This window comes from Motacilla alba, chromosome 1 (assembly GCF_015832195.1).
Source record: "Motacilla alba alba isolate MOTALB_02 chromosome 1, Motacilla_alba_V1.0_pri, whole genome shotgun sequence".
Lineage (NCBI taxonomy): Eukaryota > Metazoa > Chordata > Aves > Passeriformes > Motacillidae > Motacilla > Motacilla alba.
Genome location: NC_052016.1, coordinates 96214235 through 96229945, shown reverse-complemented (window position 1 = coordinate 96229945; position 15711 = coordinate 96214235). Strand labels below are relative to the sequence as shown.

Here is a 15711-nt window from a genome sequence, read left to right as displayed (position 1 = left end):
TCAGAACTCGATGAAGCAAGATCTGCTGCCTTACAACAGAACAAGCTAACCTGCAGCAGATACGGGGGGCTCCATCCATCAGAAGACAAAGCAAATGGAAGTAGGAATGTTAAAACTTCGCAGGATGCCCTAATCCAAATCCATTTCTGCAGAGATGCCTAAAATTTAACGTTTTCCCTAAACAGAAATAGTATATTTCTTTTGAAATTCTGAACTAAAGTTATTCTTCTTATAAAGTGTTTTCTGTTTTCTTTGCCCTGTGCCTTTCTTCCTTAAGCTGTAAGTACTTTGGCTGAAGTTCTGGGGCACATATGCCAAAAGGGACAGCAATCAACAGGGACTGACTGGGTGACAGAATCTCAGGATGTTACAGTATCCCCATGCCACAGGACGTTTCTCAGAGCCTAACTAGGAGCATGTGCTGGATTGCCTTCATGCCCAGAGAAGTTTAGGAACACCCAGGTCCTGCGTTGAACAAAAAATTGGAGTTTCTGTCTAGGGAGAGTGCTGGAGAAGAGTGTCTTGATAGAAAGCTTTGTGTTTCAGAAGCTGATCAGTATGTGTTTGAAAAAAACAACAAAATGAATGTTAAAAATGCAGACAATTCAGCAGTATTTTAACTCTGTTCCAGTTAAGTAATTTCCAGATATTTTATGACATGTATGTGCTTTTTGACACAGAAATTGTTTTGCATTGATCTTCCTCATCACTATTGAAAGGCTTGAGGCTGATATATCCAGAAGTCATGCTTTCTTTAATGCAAACACATAAATTCTATTTTAAAAGGCTAATAATAACAACAGCTATTTCATTGCACCTACTTTTCTTCAGATGTGGAACGAGCACTCTTCATTTCATAGACTGCATACGCCAGCTACCTAAGGGTTGTCAATTATGTTACGCTATAAAAGGCACAGCACTTAGGGGGCTGTCAGTCAACTCTGTAGCGAGAGAGATTTCAAGAATCTTTATTCCAACATTATCAAATATAAAAATAAAGGAAATTTACCTGACAACATCAAATACAGAGGCATCCTATTTCATTTTATAGTGAAAGTGGTTTGGACTGAGCATAGAATTAGGAAAAGGGAATCAAGAGTAGTCAGAGACCTTTACTTGTAAAGCAGTGCCCCCTGTTTTGTTCCTTACCACAACTTCATTTCTCCATGAAAGAAGGTGTTACCCAGATTTTCATTGCACTTTGGATCACAGCCCTGCATCTGTTTTGTCTTTTCTTCATGGTCTGAAGGTTGCTGATTGGAGTTTCCCCCCCCCCCACCCCCACACAGTTTATGGGTCTCATTGAGCACTGAAAGGCATTTTGGGGAACATTCTTTTCTCCAGTATGATATTCCAGCTCTGCCATAATTTATGTGCTTGGGTAGACCCCACTGAATTTACAAACAGTTCCAAGAAAGGAAGATAACTTATATGGATGTAATTAAGAGGCATCTGAAGATAGTTTTATCCCACATGAATGCCAGAGTAAGCCCAAAGATATATAAATGCAGTGTCTACGCCTATTTTTAGCTGGCAAGTGCTTTTAGACTATGTAATGTGTCTTTGTCATTTGTCTACCATACACTTTGCCTCCGTCTGTTTATCACTGTTGCTATTGCTGATTCAGTATTTCAATAATAGAATCATTTTGAGCTGTTCTTTAGACTAGGGTTTTCATCAGACTTTTTTGTCTCAGTATGATTAGACTAAAGTCATTGCTGATCCTAGCACCATCTTTTGAGTCAGAGCTGACATTATATCCAGAAGCTTTGCCTATGCTTCTAAATAAAAGAGGCCTAAGGTCTGGCCTAGAGACAAAGTGACTTCGATTAAGTCACATCAGCATTGACTAGGGCCACCTTCCCTGTATAGCACAGCTGCTTGGAAGACCCCAAAACAGAACCAAAAATACAAATAATCTCCCTCATCAGGACACAGAGCAGTGGTAGTTTTATCCCTTCATCCCACAGAAGGAAATATGTTGCTATTCCCATTACTGAACCAGATTTATAAACTTTTCATTATTGATTCTTTTAAGGGCTAGGTGCAAACATATATTCAGAATAAATAGGTGAAAACAGTAGTTCTTCAGATTGTGAGTGCTTCTCGAGATTCATTTGTAGGCAGGGAGTAGACGCTGTAAGTCCTGTCTGCCTCACCAGATAACCAGAAAATGCATCTCAGAGCATGCCCTCCTGGGACAACATGAGGAATTGGCCATTCTACAGTTTATGGATGCTGCTGGAGGTTGTGAGCTCCATTTGTGTCTTTGTCAGACTGCAAGCTCTCTGTTTTGAAGGTTGGCACGTGTCTTCCTGTGGCCTCGCATCTTTCCTGCTGGATTAAAATTCATGCAGGTGCATGATGGTCAATGACCAAGCACTGTCCCACAGAGTGCTGTGGTTCCACACACTCAGCTGATGCTGCTGAGCAGACCAGGTGTTGGAAGCTGTGGTTGCCTTGGCCACAAACTAGTCTAACAGAAGACTGCATTCACCTTCTGAGAACTGGATGGCAGCTGCACAGTTAGAGAATAGAAGTGGTCCTCTCAGTGTCTTTGGAGTTCAGGACATAGCAGATCCAGCACCTTGCACTTTTCCATGCTTCTTGGAGATGCTCTGAAGAGAACCAAGTGGTTATTCAAAACTAAATTTTTTCTCCCCTCAAAATGAAACTAATGACTAAAATGCCATCCCATTCAGAGCTGAAAAGGAAGCTTTAAATTTACATTAATAAGCTTTGAACTAGTCTCTGAAATAATGAAGTACAAGAAATTATGACTTAAATGATTTCAGGTTTTAAAACAGCTGTATCAGCAGAACCTTCTGAATCATCAGGGCTTCCACAGAAAAATCTAAAGAAATAAATACAATGCATCTTTACCAGAAATAACAAGGAAAGAGAATGACAAATTTGATCTGGATTAAGGGGGAAAAAAAAAAAAACCAAACCAAAAAACACTACAAATCACTGTTCTTACTTTCTGACCATTATATTCAAATAACAAAGAAAATAATTTGCAGTTGTCTTCTGTAAAACTTCTTACCAAAAGAAGCAAATAATGTGCCTGTATTGAATCTATGTCAAGACCATAAAGTGTCCAGCAAAACCACCTATCTAACATATTGCAGATGTCTTTTCCAGATGTTCTGAGTAAGGAAATGATCATTTTTGGCTGCTCTCTTACTGCAGCAACAAGGCATTACCTACAGTCTACCCTGTATGTGCCAGTACTGAAAACCCAGTCAATGTGACACCTGGAAGTTGTTCTGCGGCACAAGTAAAGATCTTAATCCACAATAACCTTGTGTGGATATGGCTGGAGAGGGAAGTAAGCATGCAAAGCTTCTTTGGCATTCCACACCAGTGCAACAGGTAACCCAAATGCAAAAATAGTACTCTGCTCTTGGAGAACTAAGCTGGCACCTTGGGAAGTAGTTTTGCTTACAGGTGTTTTCTGCCTGCTTCTGGAGAACCTGTCAGACAGTGACCTCTTTGATTATTTCCCACAAGTTCCAGCTGTGGGAAATAATCCTGAGAAGAGTAGGAAGCACTAATGAATACTTGCTCTTCTCAACCTGACCTACAGGTAGAAAGGCAGTTCCTGTTTTGACATCTCTTGCTCTGCCATCTTTAGCCATCAAAGAAATCACTTAAGAGGGTGAACGATCCGGTCTGGAGCTCACTCATGAAATAGCACATGTAATTGAGATTATTATAAGTATCAGTAGAAACTGTCTGAATCATCACCTCCTTGCATGTGAGAATCTAATACTGCATGTCAGCCTAAATCTGAACATCTGCAGCTAGCAACTGTATTTCTCATGTTCTGACAAGTCTGTTTCTAAAAGGGAGGTGAAACAGAAGAGAAAGTTTGCAGATTTTGAGGGGGAAAGGAGAAGGAAACGCCAGCTTCTGTGATCAGAGTCACAAGCTGACTGATTTACTTACTTATTGGTGACATAAGTCATGTGTCATTTATAATGTGCTGCCACAATCCAGCCGGACATGGTTGGCTGGCAGCAAATTATCCTGAACCTTGTGGAGGTAAGTAGGCTCCAGCATATTTTAAAGATGCCAGACATTTTGTCTCTTTGGCCAAGCCTTCTCAGTCATTTATAAAGTTACATGGAAAGGTCAATCTGTACTTATAGATACAATATGATTTAACCAGATTACATTATTTCCATTTACTTAAAAAATAAATAAAATTTTAAAAGCGCAGCAAAATGAATAAGCTTGTTAAATATCTCTTGGGAAAGGACTTCACTGTCCCCTGGGATATGACTGCTAGTTTTCCACTCTTCTGAATACATTAAAAAAAGTTAATCAGACTGGAATTTCAGTAGAGTTTCTGTTGGAATATGGAGGTTCTGAGCAAATACAGTTTTTTAAATGCAAGAAGCCTTCAGAAGAAGATCTATTTTTGAGTAAAGTTGTCTGGGAAAATGTGATACTATTAAAAATAAAAACTACAGTTTCAAACATTGAAAATAAAAGGGGAGATGAGTCAACTATATGTAATTCTTCTGTTTCATGAAATTAAATGAGTAATTATTTGGTAAAGTAAATTCGGGATAGAGCTCAGATCAAATTTTTACACCTTATTGGAGCCTGAAAATAATTGGTGTTGCAATGAAGAACAGGCTTGGGAAGACAAAATTTGTTTTGCCTTTTTCTGTTTTAAATTTTCTGCAAAAGATATGTAGTGTAATTATTACGTTAAATTGCCTATTTATGTTTATTGAAAGAGGGTTTTGCACTCTAATCGCATATGATTGTTAAGCACCTTATAATCATATTGAGAATGTTTGCAAACACACATTGGTCTTCATTTTTCTCAGATTAATGCAAATATTTAATGTACAAAATTGGAATAGTTTGAAATTCTTCAGAAAAATAACATTTTTTTCTTTGTATGTCCGTGCTGAAAATTAGAGGATGTTTTTCTTCTTTACTCCAGTAATAGAAGAAATCTTACAAAATAAGTCAATGTATCTGAATTAGTCTTCTGCTTTCAAATATTAGAGGCCTTTCACTAATTCTCAAACCAACCTCCTATTCAGTATTCAGTTAATCTCCCAGTTAAGGTTTAATTCTAGATTTAGCTGATAGAATACATAGAACAGCTTATCACTATCACTAAGTAGTGGCAGTGCTGTGACTGGTCAGGAGCACGGTATTCAGAAAAATGTAAAACTTAGGAATCCTCAGAAGTTAAGGTCAGTGAAGTGAAATAATGAGGATCTAGGCTGGAAGACTATAAGAAAATTGAATGTAAATAGCACTGCATTTTTTTGAACCTGGACATATTTGCAAAAATGGGAGGATTCCATTCTCTTGAAATTCATGTTAGAACTGAGCCAAGGCCAGGATTCTCCTGCCATATGTCTTTAAAGAACTTCTTACCTGGTGAACAAAGCTGTTGCCATTAATGGCACAGCTATGAACCACAGTGCCATGAACCACAAAAAGGAATTTCAAACCTGGTTCTAAGAATTTCCATGATCAATTAATGGAATTTTTTCAGGCCAGGAGCTTTCAGCTTGAAGTAGAAGATGGCAGCTCTGCCATGCTGAGGGATCATCTTGAGGAGCCCTGGAGATTGACCTTTTCCCCTGTGTCTGATGCCTGCCTCGCCAGCAGAAAGTTATCTGTTGCTTTGTCAGGATGGCAAGCACACTAGTGATTAAGTGTTATATCTACCTACTTTTTGTGGGTGCTGGCCAATACATAGCTGGGTTAGAACATGGAGTTATGTACATGCAGCTTGCAGCCTTTTGAAACCCTGCTGAAGATGTCTGAACAAGCCGACTCAAAAGAGGAGCTCTAAAATGGAGTGAGCAGGGAAATATCATCTTTCTACTTGAAAATTTTCTCCTTATACCAAAATATGTAGTGTTTGTTTATACTAAAACAAGATCATATCCATAAATCAAAGAAAAGAATAAAAAGAGTAATTAATACTCTCTCTTCTGTACCTATTCTCTGTTTGCTTTATAATTTGTAGCAGATGGAAGCCAAATGTTTTTAAAGAATCAAAACTAATTTTATAATGAGATGGTTCATTTTTCAAAATAACTTCTCCTTAAAATGCCAGTTATCCTTTTGATTTTAATCGATAAAAACATTACTGTTGGAATATGATAAAAATTTTAGTAACTCCAAGTGAACCTACATTCTTGAGCTTTCTTCCATAATCTGTCTCAAGATTCTTCCTTTTCACACCACTATCTCATTGTTTTACTTGTCTTTGGAAAAATCTAGAAACCTTTGTGTCACACCAATATTCTCACTGTCTGCTAACAATCTGTTATGGTTCTATTTGCAGTAGATTTTCTTGATTTAGAACAAAATCTGTTTTTTAAAATTTATTTTATTGCATGGACATATATAGTATATTATGAGCAATTCTAACACAAACCAATTAAGAAGTCTGTCTTTTTTCTTAGTTAAGCTTTAAAGAATTTCAAAGTCCATATTTAAAGAAATGTAAGTTTAGATATGGCAAGAAAATAAACAGAACTGAGTAAAGTAGAACAGAGAAGAACGTTGACAAAATATGCTTTCTCTTAAGTGACTATTCCAAATGTTCATTTAGGAGTAAAAATGAATGAATGATGATGGTGGGACAGAAGCCTGTGACAGAAAGGAAGCTACAGTATGTGTCCAAAGCGCCTAAATAAACAAGACTGAGAATAAGAGCTCTTGTTCTTAAATGCAAAGGAAAAAATTATTAAATACATCCTAAGGTTGCTTATCTGAGGATACAAAGCATATAATATAAAAAGTACCAAATGCAGATGAATTATTTTTAATTATAAATGCAACTCAACGTTTCAAGTGGCAAGGATATCTTAAAATTTCCGACTATGATCTATCTTTACTAAAGTAAATATCTAGAAAAACTTATGAAGAAACCCCAGAAGATTAACTCTATTCACATAGTGAATTTCTGGGATAACTTATCTGGTAAATAGGCTGCCACTGCAGAGAAAGCATTCTTTTTTGGAAAGCATTTAATACATCACCGCTGCTGGGAGTAGCCCAGGTATGTCAGTGCCACTGTAACAGAGACAGCTCCTACCTCTTGAAGATAAGCGAGGAGAAAGTCAGGCAAGTTGAACAAATGTCTCTGTAGATAGGAAACTTGTTTGAGAAATTTCTATATGTGTATCTCCAAAATAAAAGTTTACAAACTAGCCTGTTATGATGATTTCAGAAATTTCTCCAGGAATTTTTCTAAAAATTGAATATACAGTTTTTGAATGGTTGCTATCATGGAGGAAAGGTTTATAGCAAGTAGTTTTGAAGCAAAGAAATGTTTTCTCCTACTTTAGCAACAGAGAAGAATGGCTAATGTTAATGTCAAAAGTACCCTGTCAAAAGTACAAAAAGTGCACAGATCTAGGAAGTAGGTGATGCTACTCTTAAGCTGTGAAGGAAGGCACATCATGTGTACTTTGCACTTCACATTTTATGATGCCAGAAGTTAAATGCATAATATGAAATTCACAGGAGTTGAACTATACGATAATTATGATAATTGGGGACATTTCTCTCCAGGGAGTGAACTCTAATAGTTAAGGAGTGACTTGATGTTAAAATAAAAATCTCACTATGCATTGATTAATTAAATAAAAGGTATCCAGAAGGTTTATTGCATGGTAGCAAGGGACATGATTTTGTACTTTCTATGGGCCACAGTATGCATTTATTAAAAACCATGTCTCTGTTTACTGGAAGTTAAGACTGCAACAGGACATACCCTTTCATCTGAAAATTACAAATATGGAAATGAGCACCTAGGTGGGAAGATGTATAACCCTTTTCATTTTTATATTGCCTATAACAGCAGCGAACCTGTGCTTTGCAGTGCTTCCACTTCCATTTCTGATAGCCATGAAAAGGTATTGCTCTCCAGAGGTGTGTCAGAGAGTGCCCTGGAGTACTGAGGGTGACTGAAGTAGTCCACTTCATCATCTGCTCTCGCAGTGTCTCCAAACCTTTGGAGAATGCCTCACATCTGGTCCTGATTTTGTGAAGAGGGCAAGTACATCTTCACCTGGCAAGTGCATAAACTGTGTTTGGTGTTAGGCAAAGCATCCTGGGCCCTGTTCTGACACTAGGGCCAGCTGTCACAGAGTGGCTTGCAACTGCACTAATAAGGTCTTACCTTCAGCAAAGGGCATTCACATCCACACCACCTGCTGGAAGTGGTACCAGGGCTGTACTAATTCTTGAACTATGGCTGGGGAAGTCCTATATGGTAAGACCAAAGCTGTGCTTGCAACTATTGCAACTATTCAAACTATTCTAACTGTAGTTTTACAGTGTAGCTGATGGACTTCCCCTACCGAAGAACTTTGCCTGAAACTGTTTAACTTAGGAATATGTAACTCTGGATATTGGGTCAGTAAGACAGTACCAAGAATCACATAGACATAGGCAAAGGAGTCTGATTTCTATGCCCTGGCTTTAAGACATTTAGAAGAAAACCTCTACTGATTTTAAGACTCATGATGACACTGAGGTCCCTGTGCACAGGTATTGCCTCTGCTTGGAGGTATTGTACTCATGCTACAGGTTGGGTGGGCTGAGCTTAGAAGGGGTATGACAGTCTCCCTTGAAGGTCTGAGGTGGTTAACACTAAATAAGGTGACAGTTGCCCTGAGCTGTGGGGAGCTGTGTGACAGCACACACTTCCAGAGCTCAGATGAGATGAGATCCAGATGAGATCCAAGCTAATTTCTCAGTATGCAGCTGCGAGACACTTTTGATCTTGGGCTCAAGGTCTGTATATGTAAGCAGAATACTGTAGATTTAGAATTATATAGATTAAACTGTTTCTCCTCAGAAACCTATGTTTTTTGATCAGTGCTAATCACCTTAGGTAGCAGGTCAGAGTGTTTTCCTCATGAGTTTTGGGCTGAGAATATTGCTCTAGCTTTTAGATTTTGGTTGTACTAGATGATGTTTGAGATAAAAAAGGGGCTTTTTTAGAGCCTTGTTGTCAGGTCTAGTAGAACAACTAGCTTCTGAAATCTGTAAGGACAGACTCAAACAAAAATAGCCTAGATAAACCAGTTGGTACAGGGAATGGTTTCCAAAATCAGGGTAACTCCTCTGAAATTCACCTCCTTAAAGGCTTCTCCTTTTTAAAGAAGAGGCTTCTAGCACAAGTCCCTCTGCCTGTCTTGGTTGATGCAGTGTGACATGAGGCAAGCAGTTTAAATGCCAAGGAAGTTGATCTGATGTGCACAGACTGACATAGAAAAAGAAAACACAAGTGGGTTTATTCTGAAATCATGTTCTTAACTCATCCAAGTTATTTTGTTTTGTTAGTTTAGAGGAATATGGCGGTGACATAGTGATGAAGCCTTTTTCTCCTGAACAGCCTACCTATCAGATTTGTTTGTTGTCTTTATAAGTACATTCTGTTAATGGCATATATTTTTGCTATGTAGATGATGCAATGTTAGAAGCTGCTTTCCACACAGTTTAATCTGAGATTGTATGCCATAACATTGCTTACATTGATATGAATGATACCTGAGCTTACAGTGTCAGAGATAGCTATCTCAACAGGATAGTAAAACAGCTGATTACTTCCTGAAGCACCTCTTTAAATCAGGAATCCTCACAATAAAATATCTTTTAAGAATCCTTTTAATATTAGAGCATTCAATAGTTAATCACCTGCAAAAACTGTAAGGTACCATGGTAAAAGGAGGAAAATGCCCTTCCTCTTTTCACAGGTACTTCATCCTTCTTTGAAATTTAAATGCAGCTTTGATTTATTATTTTTAAATGCCTTCATTTTATAATTAATTCAAAAAGATTTTTTTTTGCGAAGTTGAGTAGAAAATAAGAACTCTGAAAGCCTCCTCTCAGTCTAGACATTTTTTTGTATTCAGAGGTAAAATGTTTGATGTCATTCCTGAATAATGTTCAGCAATGTTTTATCCATCTGAGTTATCCAAATACAAGTAAAGGGCAACTCCATATTTCAGTGACCTGACTAGTCCCTTTGTTAAATGGCCAGCTCCACTTAGCTACAGATGGTCATATGATGTAAAAGTATAAGACATCACAAAAAGAGGTGCTGTAACCTCTGGAATCTATTTTTGCAGTCTGTGCTAATAGTTTCTATTACACAGGATCTTGTCCTCAGTAGAAAAGTTCCAAAAGTTTACATTAATTAATTTTATTTTATCAGTGTAAACTAGAAAAAAAATCCATGAAGCTGACACTTTGAATCCAGTTCAAACTTGTTTAGATTAACTTCTCCGTATTAGCAAACTAAGTGATAACAAAGCAAGGGTAAAATCACTTCCTATGCATCACTGATGGATGTGTCTTCAGTGAAGAGTTAACATGAATTATCCGTGCTTGAATTACTCTGTTTGTATAAGCTCTGTTTGCATGAAAGCAGCCACACTGTGAAATAACACTAGAGTTTGTTTTGTCCACACTATGCTTGTATGTAATACTAACAGTTGCGGATGGGCATCCTATGGATTTCTTTACTGGAGCAAGCTGCAAAACAAAACAAAACAAAACATCCCCAGTTAATTGTTTATAAGAATAGGCTGACCTCTTTAGATGAGCAGAAGGCACTGAAGGACTTTATACTCTTGAAGTTTTCCCAGGGAGCAAACATATGTCCCTGCTACAGGGAGATCAATTGTTAGACTGCATCCATTAGTGGGCCAGCCAATTAGAGCCACAGGTTTCACCACGCTGAAGTTGGGATCCTGGTTAAACTTGGGCAACATTTAGGCTAAAATTAGCTTTGCAGAGATGTTATTGCATTTGGAATTAGCACTCCTGCACAGTAAGATGCAGATCTAGTATAGCAAGACTTCCTCATATTGCTCAGATCTGCTTAGTGACAATAATATGTCAGATTCAGGATGAGCTTGCCTGGGTGCACTGTGACTGCTGCTTTTGAGGTCAGGTGCCTGCTTAGAGTAACAGTCTGCATATTTTCCTGAGCCTTTTCCTGTGATATACCCCATTTTATCTATCCTTTGACATATGTATAAAACTTAGTCATTGCACTAAAGATATATCTTCTCTACTCCAAAGCTTGAAAATAAGAAAGAAGGTAACAGTTTTCAGGACAGGTTACTGAGAATGACAGTTCACTGTTGGAGGAAATTGAAAACAATAGCCAGCTATTCCAAATAAAAAAAATCTATTTGGGAATCTAAATACGTATTTGCTCACTTAAATGAACGGCCTGACTTTTGGAGGTGCTAAGTTGATCCAAACCCAGAATGTTTTCCATCCTCGAAAATCTGGCCCACTGCTTTCATGTCTCTCTGTGGAATGTAGTCACCCAAGTTTGACAGTTTTGGCTCTAAGGTTTAACTTGACTGAAAACAAACTGGCTTCAAAACTGTAGGGGAGGTTAGCAGCAGCTGCTCAAACCTATGTATCCAAGAAAGGAAATCTTAAAATGTCAAATGGATTTCTTCTCATGAAGTCAACCAGCAATAAACAGGAACAGAACCATACCTGGAAGGGTAAAACTAGACCTCAGTCTGCTATTTCTTGCTCACATGATGTTTCTGAGTAACCCTGCCCGGGGTCAGGGGCTCAGGTGGACTACTGTACAGGAACCTGAGGCTTGTCATTTTCATAACAGCATCTATAATTTAGATACTGCTCTCTTCAGTTCTCAGTGGAGGAGCTGTGAGCTGGCACAATTATAACCTCCATACCATTCCTCTTCAAAATAAATGAATAATCTTGCAGGAAACAAGAGCTGCCCAGGCTGTGGCAGACTGGTAGAGAATGCTGTAGGAATATGTTTGCAATGCTTCGTGCATCTGCGGATAAAATGAAGTTCAAGGAAGACAGAAAAAGGTAGTTAGGAAACTTTCCAATTGAATTTGAAACCCAAACTGAGACTCAAAAGCTGAGACCAGAATTTGTGAACCATTTGGTTTTAAGTATTTGAAATTCTAGCATAAAATTATCTTTCAGTAATGGAAAAAATAGAAATTAATATTGAAATGATTCTGCATTCAAGAAGTACAAATCTGTCTTCAAGTTCATTTAGCAAAGTGACATTTAAATTACTATGAAGAATTGTGTGTGCTATATATTATTTGTAATTTCATAAAATGTTGGAATGAGATTGTCCTGGGATCAGCATATGATTAAACTGATTATATACCTTATATACATGGTATGCTTCTTTTTCAGTCACAATCAAAATACAACCTTCTTTTATTAATATAATAATTTAGATGTCATAACTGAGATCTCAGTTAAATATTTTTTAATTTCTATTCACAGCCTTTTGTTCTCTATTAACACACTCATTCCTCTCACCTAAAAAAAGATTCTACTTTTCCCATCACCACGATGGCTGACATCTGCTAGGATGACCCCCTGCCCTCGCAGCAAAGCGCTGCTATGTAGAAATGGACGACAGACAGATGCTCTTCTCCTCATTCGAAAGAACTTCAAAAATACGGATGGGTGCAGAAGAGGGCACCAAATACTAACTGTCAAAGCAGACACTGTTTTTCTCTCCTTAACACCCATGCTGAGTATTTCTCTTTTCCTCCCTCCCAACCCCCATATATGCATATGTATCTTAATACTCAAAATAAGTCTTACTATTTTATTTTGAGTCTAGGAACACTTCTATCCAATTTCCTTCAGGCCTGTTGATCTTCCTTTTCTGCTGTGAAAACAAGAGTGTGAGTAGCAGAAAACTAAAGAATATGCTACTGTAACCCACGCTGGCACTCTGTGTCGCTCCTGTCTGCCATCTTTAGGCTTAGGCAGCAGAGGTTAAAGTCACTAAGCTCAGAAACCCACGTTTCAGTTCCCGCTACACTTGCTGTGCCACCCTGGGTGTTATACAAATACTCTTAATGTAAAGTGAAGACTGCATAGTTAAAATTACCTCAGGAAATTCCAAAATTAAGATTTCAAGTGTGATATGTTAATGGGACTGTATCACACAGCTAGCACCTTCTGCGTTTTTATTGCTTTTATGGTTAAGGCTTATAACTGTCATACATGCATTCTGACCCAGTTCTTCAAAATCCATTGAAGTCAAAACAGTCAAGGTTTCATCACTGCAATACACAGGTAATTGAAGAATTGCCTGCTGATGATCAGGTACAGGGACCGGGCAGCAGGCAGAAATTATGACTTTACCTAGTTCTAGGATTCCTGTTGTCCCAGGACTATGGAATCAAACCATCATTGTTCTCTTCTCCTGTAGATGTAATTTGCACATTTTTCTTCATTGTGGCTGAATATCTGTAGCCTGGTCCATACATAATTCCCATAGAAAACAGGAATTCCAAATTAAAATCCTTTTGGAGTTGGGCAAGAGTAGTTTTCTTCAGGATTAGTAGAGCACTGAACTATGTGGGAACTAGATTCCCAGCTAGTGATGCATGAGAACAAAGCTCTTCAGCACGTACTGAAGAATGCTTTGTTTTGGTGTCTAGGAGACTTAGTGGCTGAAAGCAAAGGCAGTGGTAGATATTGGACCTAGGAAAGGCAATTATGTGGTGCTTGTTCAGAGACTCGAGAAACAAGCAGAGGTCAGTGTGAAAGAACAGAAAAAAAATATGAATCAACAAATGAAAAAAAGATATTATAGAAATAAGTGTTACTTTACTGACAGTAGAATATTCTGGAGACACAATGTGTTGAATGCTTTATTTTTAATTATTTGTCTTTTAGACTATTTGCTAATAATACATGAGCCCAAAGAGACATGGAAAGATTTATCCACACATTTCCATACATGGGATAGGAATCTGTACAATACCCTTTCATCAGAGCTGCATATCACCATGCACGCTTATAACTCAAGCTCTGCAAAAGCTTGGAAAACAACATGGGTGCTAGTAGCTCAAAGTCAGGGTCTCTAAAAACCTAGAAAAGGTATAAAATGCAGACTCCTCTGTAGACTGATGGTGACACTCACACCACCAATGATGAAAACCTCAAAAAGAAGTAGCTGTCTGTGTATGTTAATTGCAGGTACTCCTCTATCAGGTCCCTGAGGGATTTCTTAGGGTCTATTCCAGGTTTGAAAAGGAAAAGGAGCCTTGGAGAACAGCTACAAGCATCATAGCTAAATCATGGAAAGCTGAATGCCACAAAAACATATTTTGATTTCTACTGAAAAAAATAATACTTCTAGACTGCATATTGACTTAATATTTTTGCTTCTCTTTTCTGGTTTCAGTCTTGGTTCTTGATATAAACTGCTTGTTTCCAGTTTCTTGGATCTTCACTGCCTAGTATTGTTTTGAATCTTGCATCCTTGTCCCATGAAACCACAGTTATTGCCCACTTATTGCACTTCCAAATAAGTACTTTTACCCTTTCGCTCATCTTTCTCCCGGGAAGAATTCCCAGCAGATGTCTGTAAGCTTACCTCATTCCCTGCTTTAAAAGCATCTCAAGGCCTGCAACCCCTACAGCAAAAGTCAGGCTGCTGGCCATGATGCTGAACAATGTCAGCTCTCTTTCTTCATGTTTCCTTCTAAGTGTCTGTGTTCCCAATGCTGTCTCTAGTTTCATTCTTAGACTTTCTCCTCTTTCAGGCAAGAAAATGGCTGGTGCAACACTTTTTCTTGCAGTAAACTGTGGGCTCCAGGTAAGAGTATAAATCCACACACTGGGGCTGATTGTCTTAGGCAATCACTGTATTCTCCTTTGTGGATTGTCTGTCAGTTCCTCTACTGGATCTCCAAGATCCTGGTGGAGGAGGAAAGGGACGGTCCAGGTGGTCCTTCTGACCCAAACTGCTGTATGAAGGATTCTCTGGAGCAGATGGAAGTGAAGGTTGAGTCAGGTCAGGCCCCACATTCTCACTGTTATAATAGCCCTTTGGTCTGCAGGGAAAGTTAAAGCTGCCTTCCACGGCTTTTACTTGGAAGACGCTGCCTGGTGATCTGCCCCATCTGCTTCATCCAGGCAGTGAATCAATCCTGTTGTGCTTAAACCATTGACCCCTACTCTGAGAAATACCAGAGAAGAATAGACTGTAACTAAATCTTTCAGTAGCACCCTCTCCCCTTATTTTTCTTCCTCCCTTCCATTGTTTTGAAGCCACGTCACTTTTTGTTTGCTGGAGGAAGATTAAACAAAGGAAGCCACCAGTGGCGCTGGGGTTTTTTGCTGCACGTGCTGTCTGCATCACTCAGGCAGCCTTCCAGCAGGTATGCCTGTACAGCTGCAGAGCCATTCACTGCTGAGCCATAAAACTGCTGGCACGTCTCACCATCTGTGAGGAAGACTGTGTGAGAACTTCCTGCTATTACTGGGTGGCTTTCAAGACAAATGTCAGGGCTGACCCCATTAGGATAGCCAATATTTTAGAAATGGCATAATGCATTACAAGGCTGTTCTCTTTCTCTGTCCTGGTAGGGTGAGTCATGAAGTTTTGTAGATGTTCTCATGAAGTTTTGTAGAGGTTGTCACATGAAAAAATACCAGAATGGTTATGATGTTTTAACACCATGAAATACTGAGCAATTGTGAAACTCTTCCCATTGACTGTCTGACAATATAGCAAAGATTAGGGTGGGAAAATGTGGAATTTTAAGGTATACTGCTACCATTACAGGAAAGAAAATGAGAGAGGGAGGAAAAGCAAAACCAACCCAAGAGCTAGCATTCATAACTTTGGTAGCCTGGCACAGTCAATGGAAAAAAAGA

The 15711-nt window shown here is 38.5% G+C and overlaps 1 long non-coding RNA gene across 2 annotated transcripts; it reads right to left on the bottom strand.

Moving 5' to 3' along the window:
* Positions 1–10183: 10183 nt before the first annotated feature.
* On the bottom strand, positions 10184–13316 carry LOC119707754. Of its 2 annotated transcripts, none has more exons than XR_005258843.1 (4): positions 13186–13316; positions 12637–12703; positions 11524–11837; positions 10184–10539 (listed from the first exon to the last, which is right to left on the bottom strand). It is a non-coding gene; the product is annotated as an uncharacterized LOC119707754 (long non-coding RNA). The 2 variants fall into 2 exon arrangements; XR_005258842.1 differs by having other exon boundaries at positions 12637–12700; positions 13186–13314.
* Between the last annotated feature and the right edge of the window lie 2395 nt (positions 13317–15711).